The sequence below is a fragment of the Cricetulus griseus genome, chromosome 3 (assembly GCF_003668045.3).
Source record: "Cricetulus griseus strain 17A/GY chromosome 3, alternate assembly CriGri-PICRH-1.0, whole genome shotgun sequence".
Lineage (NCBI taxonomy): Eukaryota > Metazoa > Chordata > Mammalia > Rodentia > Cricetidae > Cricetulus > Cricetulus griseus.
The window spans coordinates 229652208-229665179 of record NC_048596.1 but is presented as its reverse complement, the minus strand read 5'-3'; the positions used below and the strand labels follow the sequence as shown (position 1 = coordinate 229665179).

Genomic DNA, 12972 nt, shown 5'->3' with positions numbered 1-12972 from the left:
TACCATAACTGTGGATGTGGCCTGTGATATTCAGTACACATAGTTATTAATTAATGTATTTGAAATAATCTTCTCAACTTTCAAAATAATTAACACCACAATTGAAGTTATCTATTGCATCTCTTCCTTTATCATCTAGTTATCATCTCTTCACCTCTCTACCCTGTCCTAAGCATATATTGAACTAAATTTTAAGTGGGGCCTAGGGTAGATGCATCTATATATTTATTTGCATAAATTTGTAGTTATATTATTTAGGAATGGTAATTAAAAAATAAGAGACCATGAATTTGAGAGAGAATAGAGGGCATAAGAAGGGTTACAGAGAGGAGAGAGGAGATGATTTATGTGTGTTTTATTTAAATAAAGTTTAAACATAATATTTGTGAGATATTAAATATTTCTATAGTTTAATATAAACATTCCCATGAAAATTATTCATATTAATATAATACTAATTGAAATTTAAAAATCTCATATGCTATCACGGGGAAAATTCCATGTTAAGAGTTAATTTCTTTCTTCAAAACCCTCCTCCATTTCTTACAAATTGAGTCTCCCTAGCAGGGTAGAAAATCTGATAATGACTCATCTCAACTTCAGCCAAGTGCTTCATATATGCATAAGTAAGTGTGGATCTTATAAATGGGGCATTCTACCTTCAGTATTTATTCATCAGTTTTAAGTCACACCTGAGAATATGAAGTTGAAAGAAAGGGAGATTGATACTGATCTACCCAAAGATCTGCCTTAGTCCCTTGCAAGACATACTTAAGTTGTATTTATGGAAGTATTTAACTCCTTAATACAGATCTATGTGGTAGCATAGGAAAGAATGGAAACTCTCAAATTGCTTTCATAAATCAGGTGAGACACTGGTCTAAGGCCCTTACAAAAAATGTACTAAGGAAATTTCACATTAATCTCACTTATGAATATTGATACTAAAGGATCTTAAATGAAGTGTTTGCACCTAGAATCCAACAGTGCATCAATCATGATTACAAGCTGTGTTTGTTTTATAAAAAACAAAACCAAACACTACTCTTGTCTCTACTAAGGATATCAAAAAGAATTCTCTAATATTAATAGTCTTTCATTTAAAAAACTATTAGCTTTGTTTTAATATTTCAGCAAAGCAGATTATCTGCAATTTAAGAATGAATACATTACTGTCTTTGTTGTGAGTTTTGGTACATTTACTGTTTCCTAATTCACTCTTTTTCTCTGTTTATAAAACAGGAAGCCACAACAGTGTGATGGTTAATCTTCACTTCAGCTTGACTGTGTTTAAAATTACTTAAGAGACTGGGAAGGTCTTGCTATTCAGGAGTTTGTGAACCTGTATTCAGAGATTAATTGGGCAGGGGAAAACCATCCTGAATGTCAGCAGCACCAGCCCAGTGTCTAATAATAAAGGTAGAGTCAAAACATATCCAAATGAATAAATTAAGCCAGCAGAGCCCCAGACTTCTCTGTTCTCAGCTTCCTGCCATGATAGCATGCTCTACTTTACTCTTCTCTGCACACCAAGATGGACCAAGTGCAGCAAATCCATGGGACAGCAAAGAAAAAGAAGTCCCTTCTCCTTTTAGCTGTTATGCCAAATATTTGATCAGAACAATGCAAAATAGCTAACACATGTGTATGAATCTGGAATCTTGATAACCATTCTCTATGGCCCATTGTTCATTTGTTTATTTCTAAATCCACTTAATAGCCACAGTGTGAGATGAGCCTCATCATGGGGGTTGTCTCTTAGTTAAGTCATTGCCTCCACTGATGTCTTTCCTCAAAGGAAGCAGCTCTCACTTCTGCTACCCTAGATGTTCCATTTCTAAATCTTATTTCTACTTAGTTATAGCTTACTTCATTAACTTCACCTATGAGACTTAACTTCCTATTGAACTCGTACTTGTTCCAACTCAGAGCTGCCCTTCATTATGTCTTAACATTTTTAATAATGGTTTTCATCTCAAAAGAAATTTGCTTATATTTCACCACTGCATACATTGTCTGTAACTGAGCCAAAATGGTACTATCTAATTTTTTTTCATTTGTGGAGTAACTACTAACTCTTCTCATCACTAGATTCCTGGTGGGTTGTCTTCATTTGAATGTAAAGTTAATAAACCTATTCAGACTAGTAAAAGCCACCATACCCCATCTGTTATCATAATCCCTTAATTCTTTTGACAATAACAAGATCAGCATTGTAATGGTCAATCATGACTGTTAACTTGATGAGATTTAGAAGCACCCTAGAAACAAACTAAGCATGGAACTCATGGGTTTCATAGACTATGTTACTTGAAAGGGCAGGACACACTCTAAATGTGAGCATGGGCTTTGCTCCTGAACTGAATGTAAACAGGAAAAAGAGCTGAGCTGTTTCTCTGCATCTTGACTGTAGTTGCAGTTGTCTTAAGTGTCTGCCTACATGTCTCCTCCAGCAGAAACTTCAAACAACCTGCCCAATAAGCCCTTCTGTCTTAGTAACTCCTCTATTATTGTAAAAAGACACCATGATCAAGGAAACTTAAGAATAATACACTTAATTTGGTATTTTGTTACAGCTTTAGAGAGTTTGTTCATTATCGTCATGGTGGGGAGCACCTTGCTGCAGATAGGCACAGTGTGGGAGACATAGCTGAGAGCTATGTCCTAATCCACAGGCAATAGGCAGAGAGAGACAGATAGCCTGGGGTAAGTGTTCGAAACATCAAATCTCACACCAATGACACACTTCCTCCAATAAGGCCATACCTACTCTAAGAAAGCTATACCTCCCAACCTTCTCAAATAGTTCCTCTCTGGTGACCAAACATTAAAAATATATGATCCTATGGGGGCCATTCTCATTCAAACCACTATCCTTCCCTTCTTTAATTTTCTTTTGTGACTATTTTGTCTCAGTAACAGGAAAGGTAACTAATACAGTCCTGATCAGTATTCACCAAATCTAATTAAGTATTGAGAAATATAAATTGCAGCTTTGAAATAGGTTAGAAGGATGATATATGAAGTTTATCATCATGTAGGAATATTTATGAGTATTCATATCCCCATGAATGTGGAACATTGTATAATAATTGATCAAGAATGACAAAATATACAATCTTATAAAATTAAAATTGACTTGCAGAAGCTCATCAAAAAATTGATCTGGTGTTATGAATTTAAAAATCCTTTCTTTTTCTTACTAAATAATTCAATTTAGCATATAATAAATAATACTTGAAAAGAATGAAGGGCCATTGCTGACCCCATTGCAGAGTCTATCTATTGTTCCATCCTCAATCCTTCCTATTTTCACAAATGTATTTCATTAATAAACCTCATTTGAACCTGTCCCAAAGGTCCCATTCAAAGTGTTCTTAATAGGGTTATTAAACCACATGGGCATTATTTATCATTTTAATCTATTACTTTCCAACAGTATTCAACATGAGGGGTCACATGCCCTATATTAAATAAAGCATAGCATTTGGTTTCAAAATCCCTGACAATGCCAGCTTCTCTTGGATATCAGTACAGGTTCCTTCTCCCCTTCTTTGCCTGTTTCTTACAATGTCCCCATTAGTCCTTGAATCTTTATCTTATTCTACTTTCAATCACTTTCTTCTGACTATAATTAGATTAAAGACTTTGGATCTGGGTTTATTTCACATCTACTTTCATCTAAGGTGGAGTCTTCATCCACTCTTCACAAATAACCCTCCTAGCCAGTCGTATTACTTTAGTCCTGGTCCCAAGACTTCTCCAAACAGCAACCAGTGTGAACCTCTTCAGAATGCAGTCTTGGATCAAAACCTTTACCTACCTTATCTCCATCAGAGTCAATGCCAAGCCTTAGGGTGCCTGTGACTGACTGAGTCTGCCCATCTGTTTGCTTTCTAGCCAGTCACCCTGGACTTCAAAACTTCTCTGCGGCACCAGTCCTACCCTCTCTGCTCAGGGCCATGTCTTTGGCAAATTCTCTAGAGTAGTACCTAAAGCAGGATTTCAATAAATATTTGTTGGCAAAAAACACAGAAATAAAAGAATGAATGAAATGCCTTGTTTTTATAGGCATTGATCCCTAATTATTTTCAAACTTCAATATAAATGCAAAATACCTTTTGATAAGGTCAAACACATTAGATAATCTATCAAATTCGTTTTTCTTTCTCAAGAGGGAATGAGGATAAATAGAAATGTAAAATCCCTCTGCTTTCTCCATAACTCCATTTTCTTTTTCACTGTTCCAACTTCAATAGTGCTGTAGTTTTATAGATAAGATAGGAGAATAAGTGATTGATGGCAGATATGAACACCATACTGAGAGGTTTCCTTACAATTTATATTGCTCTGTCAGAAAGTTCACAGCATTAGGACATTTTTAACCCACATAAATAAAGTCTTACATTTTACTTACAATCATCAGTCACCCAGCACACCATGTATAGAATAATGTGGTTCCAGAAAAACTTGTAAGCCTCTTATCTTCCAAATCACATCAAGTTATTGTATTACACATTATATTTTAAAAACAATATACCTGTCATAGAGTCCTTAAGAGACACTTAAGGCAGCATGTTCACAATATCTAGACCTGGATTTTATGTCTATAAAATGAAATGTTCTAATTGCTAAAGTCTCAAAATAGCTTGCCATTATAAAAATAACTAATTCACTTTCTTCAACAATCCCATGAACTAATTTCACGTAGTCTCTTAGCTGCAATTTGAACAGTAAAATACCTCAGCTTAATTAACATAGGCTACAAGGCTAAGTAAAGTAATTCTTCTTAGAAACCAGGTCTTGTAGACAATTCTATTTAAAATAAAATACATTTATTGTGATATAACCTGTGACTGGATAATGAAAATAAAATTGTGGAGTGACTACTCAGTTCTGTAAGTGTTGTTTGGCGTCTTTAAATAGTTTGAATCTTCAAACCCACATGTAACATAAATACATGTCAAAAATGAGGTTCATGTAGTTAAGGAGTATATTCATATGTATTAAGGAATATTTCCAAGAGTTAGGTGTTAAGTTTTCAGTGTTTGATTAAACAACATGGAGATAATTGTGCAGGGTATGATAATAGTCAATGGATTTGGCAGATTATGTATTACTGTCTGCCTTCAAGGCTGATAAATCATGGTCCAAGTATATGTCAGAGCTTGTAATTATGTGCCTGGAATTATATAGCTTCCTCTGTGAGCCACATTATTAGCCTCAGAAAGAGAGGAAGACATTACTGCTCCAAAGGTCACTGGTTTGAAATTCAAGAATAATCACTTTCTACAGTGTCCTTTCGGGTACTTTCCAGAATTTAAGTCACTTCTTTGAAAATTCACTAAATGCCATAGAGAAGCTGAAAGGAGCTAAAGCACAAGAGTTTACAGCCCTGCCAATATCACAAGGTTACACCTGAGACAACTATCTTAAGGAAAACAATCTGTTGCCAAAATCAGTCTTTTGATTTAGAATAAGTATTTGGATGTGAACTTGTTGAGGTAGCAGTTGTTGTATTTTTTTTCTTGTTGGAAATTTTATATCATATTTTACCATTGTGATGGGTAGATACAATTAATACTCTGAAACAAAACTATAAACATTGATAAAAAGTTTTATAATGCTGGGAATTGAAATCAAGGCCTTGCAAAGGCTAGCAAGTAACATATTGCTGAGCTATATCTTCAGCTAAATGAATTTTTATTATTTGAGTGTAAACAAATATTTTCAATAGAGTGAATAATAAATAAAATATTTTCCACTAAGTTAGGATTATCTCAGTGAGAAGTATTTATAATTTATTCAAAAGTTATACATTTTAATTATAGTTTGTGCTGATTTATTGCACTTACTAGAATCAAAGGGCAACCTGGCAGAGGTTAATTCTCTCCTTCCATCAGAGTATCAAACTTAGGTCATCAGTCTTGATGAAAGTGGCTTTACCCACTGAGCATCATACCTGTCCAGACATGCTTATATTTAACAGAAAAAAATTAAAATATTATTCAGCCTTTAAAATATTGCAGAAGCTTGTGCAAGGGTTTAGCATTTGACTAGCAAGTGGGAGGTCATGGGTTTGGTTCTCAGCATCACAAATAATAATCAAATAAAGCTATTGAATACCATTATTGAATAATATGTTGATTATATATAATTATGTTAATAATAACATGATAATTTTAGATTTATAAATATTGACAAGTAAAAACAACCATTCTTTAAGCATGGAGTTTACAAAAGTGTTTTGTCCCTGTGAGTGTATTGCATTCTTATTTCCTATTACAACAGATTATTTTGGTGGAAAAATTAAATAATTACAAATACCATTGATACAATGAGGAGAGAGGAAGCATGGATTTGGGGGGATTAAATCAGAGTTTATGCATTTAAAAATGAAGCTTTGTAAATCAAGATAACAAAAGTAATGAAGGCTGTCCCTTTATGGACATACATGATTACAGCTATGTATTAAGTCCTTGTTGGGCATACATCATAATGATAAGTCTTGTATTTCTGATATATTTGAACGTCTGATCTGGTAATTTTGAATTCCTGAGGCTCCAGATGCATGGCCCTGTGAAAACAGGGCTCAAGAGAAAGGCAGGACAATTCCAATGGGTATTTACATTGACAAAACTTCAGGGTAGAAGTAACCTTTGAGAGTTATTCAACAGAATCTCTTTTTCTTGGTGCAAAATTCTGTTTTATACCTTGTCACTGTTTGGACTACAGTAACCCTGTTGAGATCAATGTATGACCAGCACAGAAAGTTACAGATAGAGTTTGTATTACAAGTCCACCACAAGACAAAAACAAATTTGCCTCTTTTTTTGTAGTCTATTTCTAGACATGACCTCCAGATGCTACCAAGATGGCTAGGAAAATTGTGAAGTTGTGAGACTACGTTGAAACTCAAGCTTATTAGTGGTTTGTAGGTTTTCGTTTTATGTTTCTAATTCCTGATATCAACTTTAATTATATTTTTGAACCCCAAAATTATTTTTGATGGTCTTTGAAGATAAATATTCAATGTTCGTCTCCAGGAGACTATTAAGAATTGACTTCTAAGTTGACTCAACTTGTTGGAAGAACATACCTCTGTGTGTTTCTAAGACTGGCTTACTGTTTGTTGGAGGCCGATCTCCGCTCTTAGAAATACTCCAGATACCTCATTATATGTTTAATCACCTTAGTTATGGATTATCAATACTTCTAAATCTTAAATACTTTAAATTTCTTTTCAATTTTTAATCAGAAAAATTAAATTGCTTTTACAAACATGTGCATACATGAACACATGCACACATGTGCACACACATATACACACACACAAAGAATCAGAAAGACAGAAAACTTAAGGTGAGATGGGTAAGTAGGGAGATAGGCAAGGATCGAAAAGGAGCAAACATGATCAAAATATCTTATACAAATGTTGTTAAATGAAAAAAATCAGACTAGCTAGAGATCACCCAGACAAGATCCTGCAGACAAGATTTCAATTTTAAGATCATGTGCTAATTTTAATTGCACCTCCATAATCTTTTTTTCGACATCACATAAGACTGTGTAAGGGTAATGTGACATGACCAAAAGTATGTAAGCTGTCTTAGAATTCTTCCTATCCCAGCCATAAACAATTTTTTCATGTCCATGTTCCAACTTGGATTCTCTTCTATTCTTCTCCACTCAACTTACCCACATTGTCATACATGTAGTCAATCAATCAGTTTCTTCATTTTGTAAAGGTTTATACTTATTTATGTGAATGTGTGTGCCTGCTTTCAGAGGCCAGAAGAGGTTGTCAGATGTCCTAAGCTGGAGTTACAGGCAGCTGTGAGGGGTCTGATGTAGGTTCTGGGAACCAAATTACCAAATTTAGCTGCTCTAGAAGAGAGCAAGATCTCTGATCTGCTGAGCTACCATTTTAGCTACAGTTAATCCCTGTGTTGAATGCACCTTCAATTCTTTTAGCACTTTCTTATGTACATACAGGACTGGCAAGGTTAACACTATTACATTATAACTCAGCCCACTTTAGCTCTATATTAAACAGTTGAAAATATACATGGTTCTCTCTCTCTCTACACACACACACACACACACACACACACACACACACACACACATATATATATATATATATATATATATATATATATATAATCTAAAATTAATGAATAGACTCATCTTGACTTTTGACTCACAATCCTCCAGAGAGTTTTAGCTGCCAAAAAAAAATACACTCTGCAAGTAGATGGCATTCTCCATGGACTTAGATCCTGGACTGAATTGAAAGGACACATGAGTGGAGCACCAGCTTTCCTCTCTCTCTGCTTCCTGACTGCACATCACAAACATTTTTCTCAACTTGCCTGGGAAATACTGTCAATCCTTAATCTGAATAAGCAACAATGGTGTTGCATTTGTAGAAGCAGTCACTGAAAACAAAGGGTTAAAGGGAATGAAGTGCATAAATTATTACCTATTATATAGTTTAATACAAAAGTGTATCTTCATTGAACTTTAGGATTAAAATATATAAAATAAAAATTAGGCAAATAAAATCCAGGGGTGGATCACAAAATGAGCAACACATCCTTGAACCACATATCCTTGATTCCTTTCCCTCTTTTCATTTTCTTTTTTTTTTTAATCAGAAAACCTGCAGAGAATTTGTTTTGGCCCTGATGTGCACACTTTGGGCAAATGGAGAAACTAAAGAATAACCACACAGAGCTAAGAGAATTCAATTTTACTTCATAAAAAGTGGCTTTCTTAGCTCTATTCTCTTCTAACAGGGGATTACTGTTACAGTACATTTCATTTTTAATGTTACCAAAAATAGCTACTTTGTCATCAGTATTAATGGAGTGAATAGGTCAGTTCCATAGAAATTAACAGTGAGTTAACAGTGAGGTTGAAGGCTATCTGCACCTCCTTGAAGTATTTTTAGTGCTGCTCAGTACAGCATGAATGAAAAGTCAATGTCTCACAAAAAAAATACCCAGAAAGATAGAAAGAAAGATAGAAATAATTTGAAGAAGTTGAATGAAAGTTAAAGCTTGTCTCTTTCTACTCTAATGTGAGCATCTCGCTTCCCCTTTTTGCTTCACTGCACAACATGTCAGGGGTAAACGCAAGAACAACCTAGATAGTTCTTCTCACAGATGTTACAGAGAGTTGGTGAATTTAAATGTTAATGATTTCCATTACTTGCAATATGAAAAGCATTCTAAATCTTTCATATCTCTAAGCTTAATTCATGTGTACCAAAAGGTGGAAAACCTGTTGTGCATATAATTCTCCTCCCATTTAGACTTAGAGTTGAAATTTACTGATACCAGGGAAATCAGGGTGGTCCTTTCCTGGAGTTATTAGGTTCCTTAATCAAAGAATTTAAGAACATATTCAAATGGAAGCTTAAAGACAATTTTACTAGAGTTTAAAAGACAAGCAATAAAACTTAATAGCTGCTCAGAGAAGGCAAATGGAAGAGAAAATGAAGAGTCATTGTGTTTGAGTTAAGCAGGCATTGAGGTCAGTACTGTGGGGGTAGGCAGTCACATGACAGGGAGGGAAGCTTCAGAGGAAGAGAAGGGAGCGCAAATTACCAGTAAAAGCACACTTTGTTTCTGGCCAGCTTCCAAAGAAAAAGATAGGCAAAATCACTAGAAGCTAACAAGAGCATAGTGTTTACAGACTGTAATAAGGGGCAGGAATCCTGGGAAAGAAAATATAGTATACCATTAAAGGGAGAATTGTTCCGCCTATATCTTTAGACTGACTTATGGTAAACCTGCTTTCCTAGAGTTGGTCCTTCTCATTTGAGCAGTAATCCATTAGGCAGACTATTGACCCTGTCTAATTAAAATGTTAGATCCCTACTCAGGTCAGAAACTCCATTCCTTCCCTTACAATACTTTGTTACCTACTCTAACATTAGCTATGCCAAGGGGGGATTTGTGTCAAAGAAAAGTCACCTCCTAATGACTTTAAATGCCAAGCATTGCCAAATCAAAATATTGTCATCTCAGAGAATAAGGAATCTATAGACAAATGATGCAAAGAAAAAGTATGTCTGTCCCTTGTTTTATTCACTTATTTATTTTATGAATTACTGACTATTTCAAAGTACCTCTGTTACAATAAATCTCTCCGCCAGCTGCCCAAGCCCTGCTGCCACATGGGCACCCAAAAAAACACATAGAGATTAATATTAGGTACAATGCTGCTGGCCAATGACTAGGATTTCTTATACGCTAGTTAGTCTTAATTATCAGTCACAACTACTAATCTATATATTTTATAAAGACTTACCTTATGGAGGACACTGGCCATATGCTTCCTTTCTTGCCAGTACACATGGCAACTCTATCTTTACTACATTTCCCAGAATCCTCCTCTACTCCTAGCCCCACCTATCTTGCTTTCCTATTGGCCAACAGTGCTTTATTTATCAACCAATAAGACAAACATATACACAGAAGGACTTCCCCCATTATACTTCCTTTAAAAGTCTAACAGTAAAGGACTAAGAACACAAGAACTTGTGTATGTTTTTGTTTGACACCATGACAGGAAGCCTCTGAAATGGAAACACTATTATCTAAGAAATGTATCCATGTATCTCACCTTCACCTTTTGTTGTTGGAGATAAAAAGAGAGTTCTGGATTTGTTGAAGTTTTACTAAGGAAAGAAACATGCCATTCACATTTACATTCATCTGTCTGGAACAAGGAAATAATACTGCCATTATTATAAAATGTGATACTTAAGTATATATAATATTTACCTGCATTATGTGACTTGAGCTTCCTTAGAGGTCATTGGTCATTCCAAGAAAACCAAAAAAAAAAATCAGGAAAGAGAAAGGGAGAGAGAAAAGAGACAGGTAGACAGTGTGAAGGAGGAGTATATGGAGAGGGAAAAGCAGGTATTCTAATCTTAAGTAGTTTCACAATGAAGGTTACACAGTTCGGTCCATAAAGTCTCACTATTCCATGTGGTGATATGAATATGATCTCTAGAATACACATTAAAAAGCCAGGAGTGGCAACTCGGGCTTGTCATCCCAGAACTGGGGAGGTGGAGACAGAAGGAAGCATGAGGTTCACTGGCCAGCCAATCACACTGAATCAGTGAGTACCAGAGTTACTGTAACAATAAAAGATATGGTAAATGGATACTGAGAAACAACACCCAAGGTTGACTTCTGGCCTCCAGGTAGCATGTAGGTATGCATACACACACACACACACACACACACACACACACACACACACACACACTTTTATTCATTTTAACAAGCTCAACTCTTTGCATTTTATCTTTAGCCAAAAGCCAGAGAAGCATTTCAATTTTTTCCCACATTTGGAGGGACTGCTCAATTTTTTTTAATATTTTATTTATTATGTATACAACATTCTGCTTATATGTATATCTGAACACCAGAAGAGGGCACCAGATCTCATAATGGATTGCTGTGAGCCACCATGTGGTTGCTGGAAATTGAACTCAGGACTTCTGGAAGAGCAGTCAGTGCTCTTAACTTCTGAGCCATCTCTCCAGCCCCGGGACTGCTCACTTTTATCTATAATTAGAACTTCTAAACATAACTACAAATAATTTACAAATTAACATACATTATATACATTTGATCAACTCTAAGGAATTTGGAGTCAAAATGCCAATGGTATATATTTGGTATGCCAGTATTTTATTTACCCAAATTGACGTCCAGGTATGATTCAAGTTAAGGGACAAAGGCTGAGCCTTGTCACTAGAAGAAAAACAATCAAACAGAAAACAGATGGGTCTGTCTCCTTAACTCAGGTCAAGATTCAGATAAGTATGTTTGATTCTCCTTGGCAATAACTACTTCCCTTATGTTCATAATCAGTTGTACTTTCATTTCCAGGTTCTCATATCTACTATGCTTTTGTTTCTAAACAGGATTTGTGATAGATGTCTAAGCTGCCTGCTTGGATTTTGATTCTAACTATAAGAGTGGTGCATTGACATCTCTAGAGCTGACATTGCTGAAACTATTCATTAAAACCTATAAATATATATTAAATTACTTCCTAGGCATTCCATCTAAAACTTCAGATCAATGAATTGCTCAACCTACATCAGAGAAATGTCTTGAAGTAGATGGTAATTACCATAGATCCACATTGGATAGCATTCAGGCACAAGACCTGTATAAGATCAAGCAATTGATAAAATTTCAGCAAAGAAGGGGAACAGTGTACAAAATGCCCTCTCCCTAGTCAAGAATCTATTTGCAAATGATATCTTCTGGGAAAGGAAAAATCAGTTTCCTTCAATAGGGTAACACTGAATTTATCAAACATACTCCAGGGCAGACCAGAAGGCCTGGAGTAGTTGGCCAATACTAACAGGACACCATGTTTTTGTGTGTGTGTGTTTTGGTTTTGTTTTGGTATTGGTTTTTATAAAAGAGAGAAAGAACATGAAGTTGTTGAGGTAAGGATTTAGGAAAGAGTTTGGGGAGGGGAAAGGGCATGATCGAAATACATTGTATGAAATTCAAAAAGAATCAATAAAAACACTAAAGGAAGAAAAGCACTGGGATGGGGAGTGGGGCGCAGGGGGAGGGGAGAGGAGGGAGAGGGAACTTGGATTGATATGTAAAAGAAGCTTGTTTCTGATAATAAAAACATCTATTTCCAAATAAAATAAAATATGGTACACTGTGAAAAAAGAAAAAAACCTACACTCCGAATTTGGAGCTTTTGAAATCTGATGAAAATGCGACATAATTTCAAAAATACAAATATCTGTCACTACTGTGAAGTGAATTTCAAGATTTAAAGAAAACAAATAAAAAAATGAAATCTATCGGTGAGAAAACAATTATTCATCTCTCTTCAACAGGCCCATTTCTCCCTGTCTTTCTCTTGATATCTTTGTGAAATTATGTCTCATGCTTTTAAGTTTTCTGT

General features: G+C 35.2%; 1 long non-coding RNA gene across 3 annotated transcripts in view; it reads right to left on the bottom strand.

Moving 5' to 3' along the window:
- The window catches only part of LOC107977876, a 110427-nt gene extending 100059 nt beyond the window's left edge, over nt 1-10368 (bottom strand). For all 3 annotated transcript variants that reach the window (XR_003483281.2, XR_003483279.2, XR_003483278.2), the window contains exon 1: nt 10321-10368. This is a non-coding gene — a long non-coding RNA (uncharacterized LOC107977876). The remainder of the gene's footprint in view (nt 1-10320) is intronic.
- Nucleotides 10369-12972: the final 2604 nt, after the last annotated feature.